The sequence below is a fragment of the Octopus bimaculoides genome, chromosome 7, assembly GCF_046866305.1.
Source record: "Octopus bimaculoides isolate indiv1 chromosome 7, ASM4686630v1, whole genome shotgun sequence".
Taxonomy (NCBI): domain Eukaryota; kingdom Metazoa; phylum Mollusca; class Cephalopoda; order Octopoda; family Octopodidae; genus Octopus; species Octopus bimaculoides.
Genome location: NC_142934.1, coordinates 57,723,235 through 57,732,733, shown reverse-complemented (window position 1 = coordinate 57,732,733; position 9,499 = coordinate 57,723,235). Strand labels below are relative to the sequence as shown.

The following is a 9,499-nucleotide window of genomic DNA, read 5'->3' as shown; positions in this document are numbered from 1 at the left end:
AAACCAGAAAGGAGAAAGCTAATTCGAAGACTACAGATCCGATCCATCACTGGAACTGTAAAAATCTGTAAAACTCTGCAGAATTTATCATTTAAATATATATGAACGTGTCTAGATATGCAACTATATGCATGAGAATACATACACAAAACATACAAATCTGCACATGCATACATACATATACACATAAATACATACATACATACATACATACATACATTTATATATAGAGATAGGCATGCATGAATACAAACATCCATACAAACGAACATACATAAACTCATACATATATACATACACACATACATACGGACAAACATCCATACATACACCCAAAATAAATATATACACATAAACACATAAATTCATATATAACCTATGTTCACACATACATACATGCGCACGGACGTACGTACGCACATACATACATTTCTGCTTCTGTGGGGATAGAATTTGTCTACAAGAAGTATTCATAGTTGATAGTTTAGACGCGGAAAATCTGTTCCCCAAAGTCTAAACATTTACATCAATGATATCTGTTCTACTCAGTGAGTACTACATATACTTTGGTATGGATGAAAATAAATTTCGACAAATGGTGACCCCGACGCGATTCATTTGTCGTATGCTGGTTGGTATGTTGTGTGTTGTGTTGGACACCACCGTCGCCTGGTTCTGGTTGGTTGCGTGTATTGTAAATAAAGCTAATTCACGAACATTCAGCATTATTTATTGATAGAAATGATTTATTGTGTTAGCTTTAATATTAGCTATCTGGAAAAGAAAGATGCTGATACAATAAACTCTGCACATTGTTAAAGCTGTGAGAAGAGAATCGTGCTCTGTTTTGTTAAAGGTTAGCTGTGGTATGCTGTGATCTGCTTTGCTTCAAAGCTATTTACGGTTTGCCTTCTTTGGGTGCTCGAAGCAGTCTGCTTTCCTTAAGTGCCCGAAACGGACTGCTGCCAAACTGTTTAACTAAGGGGAAAAAGTGCGAATTTTAGAATATTCGAGAAGCCATATTACGCCACAGTTTCACACTGATTAGTTGATCAATCATATGAAACTGTTGTAGCATACTCGAGCAGAAACTGATTATTTCGCGGTTGACGTTGGAATCTCTACAATGGTTTCAAATTTTGGCACTGAGGCAGCAGATTTTCAGGGGAGGAAAGTCTATTCCATCGACCTCAGAACTTGACTGGTACTTATTTTATCGAACCCCGCGAAAGGATGAAAGGCAAAGTCGACCTCGGCGGAACTTGGACTCAGAATGTAAGGATGGACGAAATGCCTCTAAGCATTTTCCCCGGCGTGCTAACGATTCTACCACTTCGCCGCCTTTCTGTGGAAGATAATTAATGTCATTAAGGTATTACCATCCAATGTTGCATTATATTGATGGTTAAATGATACGCAATGTCACTCGTAAGGAAGACCACACTGTGATATATATTATGTACACAATACCCTTGTTACTTAATACATATGAACCAACACAACAAATGTTGGCGAACATTTCCATCAAACCTTCCTTGTCGTATAAACATATCAAGCCAGATATTGCTGTTTTGAGACAGCAAAGAAAAAAATCATGCCATTATGCGCAGCCATAGATGGTCAGCTACCCTGAAGTTGCTGATATTCCTTTCACATCTAACAGAGAACATTTGCAGACAACTGTTTCGAGACCCTTAGCTTCCCTACCCAGATTAATCATTCACATATTGTTGGTGCAGTCGGATATCATACTATAGGTTACAGTAACAATTTCGAAAAGTTGGGGGATATTCAATCAAATGCAATCTGTCAGAGGAACATTTAAAATACACAAGACTTTTCTAAGGTGCATCGTGTAAACAACTTATTTTTGTATCCGAATTTCAGCAATAGTGCTACGTTTCTTTGTCAGAAATGTGCTCCTCCGCTATGGAAAAAATTCAAACAATAAAAAAAGAAGATTACGTGCATATAGGCTCAGGAGTGGCTGTGTGGTAAGTAGCTTGCTTACCAACCACATGGTTCCGGGTTCATTGCCACTGCGTGGCACCTTTGGTAAGTGTCTTCTACTATAGCCTCGGGCCGACCAAAGCCTTGTGAGTGGATTTGGTAGACGGAAACTGAAAGAAGCCTGTCGTATATATGTATATATATATATATATATATATATATATATATATATGTGTGTGTGTGTGTGTGTGTGTGTGTGTGTGTGTGTGTGTGTGTGTGTGTATATGTTTGTGTGTCTGTGTTTGTCCCACCAACATCACTTGACAACCGATGCTGGTGTGTTTACGTCCCCGTAACTTAGCTGTTCGGCAAAAGAGACCGATAGAATAAGTACTAGGCTTCCAAAGAATAAGTACTGGGGTCGATTTGCTCGACTAAAGGCGGTGCTCCAGCATGGCCGCAGTCAAATGACTGAAACAAGTAAAAGAGTAAAAGAGTAAAGAGATATATTTATATATATTTGTAATAGCCCTTTTAGGGGTTTCTCATATACTGCTCTATTGATGTTGTTTAACCCGAGGTCAACAGTGTTGGCTATGCAAACCCATGATCAAACACATCCCTCCATGGCCATCTTGTCTCTTTTTGGAAATAGCATATCATGGATTACCTTATTGGAAGAGTCGTTTACGTTTTCATTTAAGACGGTAACAGGTAACTTAATAAAAATTTGGCTGCAATTTCTAGAGGGTCAAGGGACCACATTTCTTGTTGGCTCGTATATTACCGTCGTTGTTGTTGTTGCTATTGTTGTTGGCAGCAGAATAGCGGTGAATTAGCAGTCAGTGGAGTGCACTACTCACTAAAGTCGTAAGGTTGCATATTCACATTTCTTATTGTCTAAAAAAAAAGTTGAAATATAAATTCTGGCTCCGCAACCTAGAGAGTGAGCATCAACACAATCGCTTGAGTTGCTAGAAATAGGAGCTAAATTTATCTCAAGATCACACCTTACCGACTTAGAAAAGAATAGCTCATTGAATAATATGGTCCTACGTGTACTGTAGCTCGATAATAAAACTCGATGATCGCTGTTGTAATACCTTTGAGTATAAGTCTGCTTGCTGAGAACAAACCTGGGGTTAAACAACAACAATAACAGCAGCAGCAGCAGTAGCAGAAGTAGCAGCAACAACAACACCTCTGGCTCCATGTCCCAAGGGGCGATTCTGGTAATCATAACCAAATTTCTTTGCTAGAAATAACAACCCAAAGGCTAAAATTTAGGTAGTCTATCTCTTCCGTAGCAAAAATGGGTTAATCCTTACAAGCCATTACCGCTACAAAAGAAAAGAACGAACGCACGAACGAACGAATGAATTAATGAATGAATGAAAGGAAGGAAGATTAAAAGAAAGGAATACACTCACACACATAGGTTACTAGCATGTGCAGCTACCTAGCTGGCTTGCTATCTATTTAGCTATTTATTTGGTTTGATAGCTAGCCGCCTCCTGGTCCGCATCTACGATGTATAAATATTACAACAGCCTGTACGCTTCAGCTGATGTGATAGAGAACAACAACAGTAAACACACAGAATAAAACCGACTTGCCAGTCGAACGGCCATGTACCCCGCCACCTCACTTCATCCATTGGTTTGTTCTCCTTGCATCCTCTCTAGCTATCCATTTATCATCTATCGACCATTTCTAAAGAATTGGCACGCCACCAACACATGGGGATGTAATAATATATTCGCGTGTAGCAGTAGACATAGGTAAGTTCCGTTTTTTAAAACTCCCTGTTCGTTTTCCTCTCTCTAAATGTTGTTTTGACATTTCGCTTTTTATATACATTTGTATTCATTTATGTACAGCCACACACGCACGCATATACACGCACACACATGCATACACTCACACACGCATACACTATGAATGGAGTGTATGCGTGTATGCATGTAAGCACGCATGATGAAATATTCTAGCGTACATAATATTAACCTTTTTTTATTTATTTTGTTGCACTGTAAAATGATGTCCTTATGGCAAATAAACCTAACACCATCACCACCACCATCATCATCATCATCATCGTCAATATCATTGTTGCCATTAGTATTATATATATATATATAATATATATATATATATATATATATATATACACACACATAAATATAAAAGATCTATTACAGATAGATAGATAGATAGATAAGTATGTGTGTGTGTGTATATCTACTGATATTGCTATTATTGATATGTTTATATGTGTATGCTTATATTTGTATATACTCTTACACATCCCTACTCTACTCTTCGTCTATGTATGTTTAATTCTTTGATATTGAATTTCATTACAACGTTTTGAATTTGTTTCTCAAGTAAACATTTATTGATAACGTGTCCTTTTTTCTTCTTCCCAAATACACTCTGTATCAAAAGCGACCGACTTGTTTGTCTCCCATGTATAACTAAAAAAATACCGAACAGAAAGAAACCTTAAAAAAAAAAAGCAAATGAACTGAAAGTGAAAGTACATCATGTAGAAAATGGGTTAAATCGGAAGTTTAAGCATGGAGGGAATTTGTAAAAGGAAATTTGTTACGTGAATAATTAAAAGTAAAAAAGGGAATATTGTTTTGGTGTTGTTACAGTCTACTTCGTCATAACAATAACTAGTATTCTGTCATACGCAAATATTGCTATGACGCCCTATAATTATACAGAGACTTTTGTGTACACATTAGTAAATGGAAATTTCGTTTGTCGTGCTTGCAAAATAATAATAAATAAAAAAAAATGTTTGCATGCAAGTACTCATCTTGTGGGTCTTGTTACAAAAAATTTTACGTCTTAACTAATAGTACATGTTTAGTGGGTTGGAAGAAAGGAAAGAAATGGTTGAACGAAGATTTGATTGTCTTCTTAATTTTAGGAATTTCACGAAGCAGAGTGGATTTGCTCGACGTTTCGAATGGTTGATAAAGATAAAGATATTTGACTATAGACAACGCATCAAACACACACACACACACATCACGTTTCGTGACGTCCTGTGCCCACATATGCATATATATATATATATATATATATATATATATATATATATATATATATATATATATATATAACTAATGATATATAAGCATATGTATGTATACCTACATCTACATGTATATATATATATATATATATATATATATATATATATATATATATATATATATATATATACGTATAGATGTATGTACATATACGTATGTATTTATGCATATATATATATATATATATATATATATATATATATATATATATATATATATATATATATATATATATATGTTATTATTATTATCATTATTATATACACACACACACACACACACACACACACAAAAGAACAAAATTGAAGGAAGAGGAGTAACTCAAGACAAGATAGTGATGTTCCTGCCGCTAAAATTCAACTATTTACCAGTATTTTTCTTTTTATCTCAAGTGTGCCTCATATTCACCAGATCATTCCTTAACAACCACGTCCAGGTATTGTTGGAGTAGGTTAGGAATAAGCGGCACTGCCCTAAACGGCAACACTGCGAAAATTCCTTAGTTTGGACAGGTGACGGAAAAGAACATATCCCTTGTGTCCTGTCTTTTATTGTTTTTTTTTTTTTTGCTTGGTGCTTTTTTCTTCGATTTATATAGCGACGAACATAACTCCTTATCCCACAATACACACACACACACACACACACACACACACACAGACATACATACACACAAACATAGATAGATAGATAGATAGATAGATAGATAAATATTTTGTTATTAATTGGCGTTGTAATTGGAATTGTTTTTTCCCAGTTCTATGCGTTGTTTAATTAAGTTTAATGCTCTATTTAGCCTAATCATTTAATAATTCAGTGTGAGTGCATGAGATTATTTTGAATTCATAATTATTACTGTCATTAATTTCGAGTTGTTGTTTTCCAAGTTAGAAATTAAAAGAAAAAAAAATGATCTCAGACACCAAAACAGTAATAATACAATTAATAATAATAATAATTGTTCGTTCAAGGCTCACCACTATGAATAGCACATCTTCGATGCAAGTGAAATAATACCACCCTTAAAAAATTTAAAAAAAAAACAAAAATATTTTGCCGGTCGCCGAACGAAATCATAACGTGCTGCTGATAGACGAAAATGAAAGTAGAAATGCAGCGTAAGGGTCGCCATGTTATTGTACTCCAGCGCTGTTGATTGAAGACCACTGTGATTTCGGTTGTTTATAACACACATGTTCATTTATTTTTCCAACGCCTGTTCGTCGTTACTGCTACTGCTGTTACTGATCTTGTTATTATTGTTTAATCCTAGGTTAACCCTGATCTAGCAAACATGAGCAATAGTATCCCCCCCACCCTATAAATGCTCCTTTATTTTTTTCCCCATGTGAAAGGAATCCAGAAGCACATAATGCAGCGTGTTCTTTCCTAAGGCGGTGAGGTTTGAGTGGAAGGAGATTTGACTACTATTCCTAGTTTTCCAAAGGGGCATATAGAAGCTTCGTCGCTGGCTCGTTTCGTATAAAGTAAAACGCATTAGTGCATACAAATCATACACAGTAATTTCCATTATGCATACAATGAAATTATATATATGTATATATATATATATATATATATATATATATATATATAGAGAGAGAGAGAGAGAGAGAGAGAGTGAGAGAGATGGATAGATAGATAGATAGATAGATAGATAGATAGATAGATAGATAGATAGATAGATAGATAGATAGATAGACACACAGACAGATAGACATATATACATATATACGTATATATATGTGTATATATATATATATATATATATATATATATATATATATATATATATATATATATATATATATATATATATATATATATACAGACATATATATACATACGTATATATCTTTTATCTTTTACCTTTTACTTGTTTCAGTCACTGGACTACGCTCATGCCCGGACTCCGCCCTCAAGGGTTTAGTCGAATTAATCGACACCGTTACTTATTTTTTTAAGTAGGCTATTTATTTTATCGTCTCCTTTTCCGAACCGCTAAGTTACAGGAACGTAAGCAAACCAACACGGTCACCAAGCGGTAGTAGGGAACAAAACAATACAAACATTAAAACACATACACATAGATATATGCTTAAATACATAACACACACACACATACACACACAAATACACACACACACACACCACCCTCACCACACACAGACTCACACACACATAGGCACACACATGGTGTACTGTTCCGTGATGGTAAGATCAACAAAATAATACTCCATCTGGTGAGAGATAAACATTATTTAATGAACAGGTCGCGGTCTCAAAGCGACGAAAATATTTTGACAAATTAAATTTAAATGTTGAAGTGAATCTGACGGCTTTTGTGTGTTATTTTAAATGGCTTATAAACACCTTCCACGCTACGATATATATATATATATATATATATATATATATATATATATATATATAGCTACAATTAGTTTCATGCGATGAAAACAACTCAGACAGTATTTTCTAAACACGCCTGGTGCCTTGACACAATCCTCGGGCTGAGGACGCGTTTAAAAAGATGCACCGGATGTGTTTAAAATTGCTGTCTGAGATGTTTTCATCACTTGAAACAAATTGTAGCTCATATATATATATATATCAGGCTGAGTAAAAAGTAAGTAACGTTTTGAAACATGAAATTCATCGCAATATATTTCAACAATGCGGAAATTTTATTCATCAAAGTAAGTTCCATTGTATTCAACACATTTTTACCAACCAGTTACAAGTTTATTCTGGTAACATAAAAATCTGGAATTCTGGAGCTGATGAACTCTTTGAACACACTTTCAGTTTCGGTTTGATTTTTGAACTCCTCGCAGGAAACCATCAGGGTGCTTGAAAAAGTGGTAGTCGGTAGGAGAAAGGTCTGGGGAATAAGCTGGGTCGGGAAGAACTTCGTAGCCAAGTTCCCTCAACTTCTGGAGTGTCATTAGTGAAACGTGTGGTCGAGCATTGTCATGAAGAATGATTGGTCCTCTTCTGTTGACCAGTCTGGGACCGAGAAGTAGCAGTTTTTCGTTCATTTTGGCAATTTCATGGCAATATGCTTCTGCATATTTTCCGGGTTTTAAGAAGTTATAGTGGATAAGTCAAATAGTACACCATCAAACAGTCACCATAACCTTCTTTTTGAAGGGCTCGGGTTTAGGTGCTTCATTTTGGTCCAAGCACTGCGAGAAACGTTTTTTTCTTTTATTGTACAGAATCCACTTTTCATCGCAAGTTACAATACGGTCGAGAAATGGATCTGTCTGGCTACGGAGAAGAAGCGACGAGCAAATTTCATATCTGCGCATTTTCTAATTTTCATTCAAATCGTGTGGTACCCATTTGTCGGGCCTTTTTGATTTTCCGATCGCATGCAAATGGTTGCAGGCAGTTTTGTGGCTAACTTGAAGTTCTTTTGCCAGTTCTCGAGTGGATCATTATGTGGATCATTCTCAATGACGGTCTTTAATTGATCGTCATCGATAGCAGATAGGTGTCCACTAGGCTCAAGTCTCCATGCGAAATCGTTTAAACCATTTTCGAGCTGATCACTCACTGGTCATTTCCTCACCAAACGTTTCATTGATATCGTGAACAGTTTCAGCTGCTTTACGTCCTTTTATGAAGTTGAATAGCAAAATTGCTTGAATATCACGCTTTGAAAGTTCCAGATGACTGCAACAAAGGTGAAAAAAAATTTCAAAGTTAATTTACTGATGCATTTGGGCAAGTCAATGTCTGTATTATCAGACAATTGCAAAAAAACTGTTTTGAAAAAAGTCTAACTCTGCAAAAATACGGTACAAATTCTTTATGGTTGCTTACTTTTTACTCAGCCTGATATATATTATTGTGTTTATTAAATCATATATATATACGACGGAACAAGGTTTTTGTTGGCTCAGGGTTATTTATTTGTATACGTATGTATGTATGTATGTATGTATGTATGTATGTATGTATGTATGTATGTATGTATGTATGTATGTATGCATGCATGTATGTATGTATGGATATATGTATATATATATATATATATATATATATATATATATATATATATATATATATATATATATATATATATATATATATATATATATATATATATTTTGTTCTATGTGTGCCATAAATATCGCCATCCATTTAGAGAAAAATTTGTAGTTTAGAATCAGTAGTTCTTTGACTGCTATTTCTAAATTTTCAGTATGTTGGAGAAGCAACTCAATGCTAATCCCTGTATATTTATGATGATAAATGGTTTTACCGATAAAGGTTTTTTCATACTGAACTACTTGGCAAAATTGTTAATTATTAATTCTATTATTAATTGACGAATCCCTGCCCTTATTCTTGTATATTTTATGTATTTATATATATATATATATATATATATATATATATATATATATATATATATATATATAATTGCC

At 34.6% G+C, this 9,499-nt stretch overlaps 2 protein-coding genes across 10 annotated transcripts in view; one reads left to right on the top strand and one right to left on the bottom strand.

The window, feature by feature from the left end:
• Positions 1-9,499, bottom strand: part of LOC106873894 (uncharacterized) — a 155,791-nt gene that overhangs the window by 62,431 nt on the left and 83,861 nt on the right. The window contains exon 1 of one of the 2 annotated variants that reach the window (XM_089355366.1): positions 6,930-7,069. The exons of the other annotated variant lie outside the window; for it this stretch is intronic. The gene's annotated coding sequence lies outside the window, so the exon portion shown is untranslated. Of the gene's footprint in view, positions 1-6,929; positions 7,070-9,499 lie in introns of those variants that run through there. 2 annotated transcript variants of the gene reach the window in all.
• LOC106875820 (alpha-crystallin A chain) overlaps positions 2,760-9,499 on the top strand; it is a 72,001-nt gene continuing 65,261 nt past the window's right edge. For 2 of the 8 annotated variants that reach the window (XM_014924101.3, XM_089355361.1), the window contains exon 1: positions 2,760-3,731. The gene's annotated coding sequence lies outside the window, so the exon portion shown is untranslated. The remainder of the gene's footprint in view (positions 3,732-9,499) is intronic. The other 6 variants (XM_052969705.2, XM_014924102.3, XM_089355363.1 and 3 more) reach the window with 6 other exon arrangements.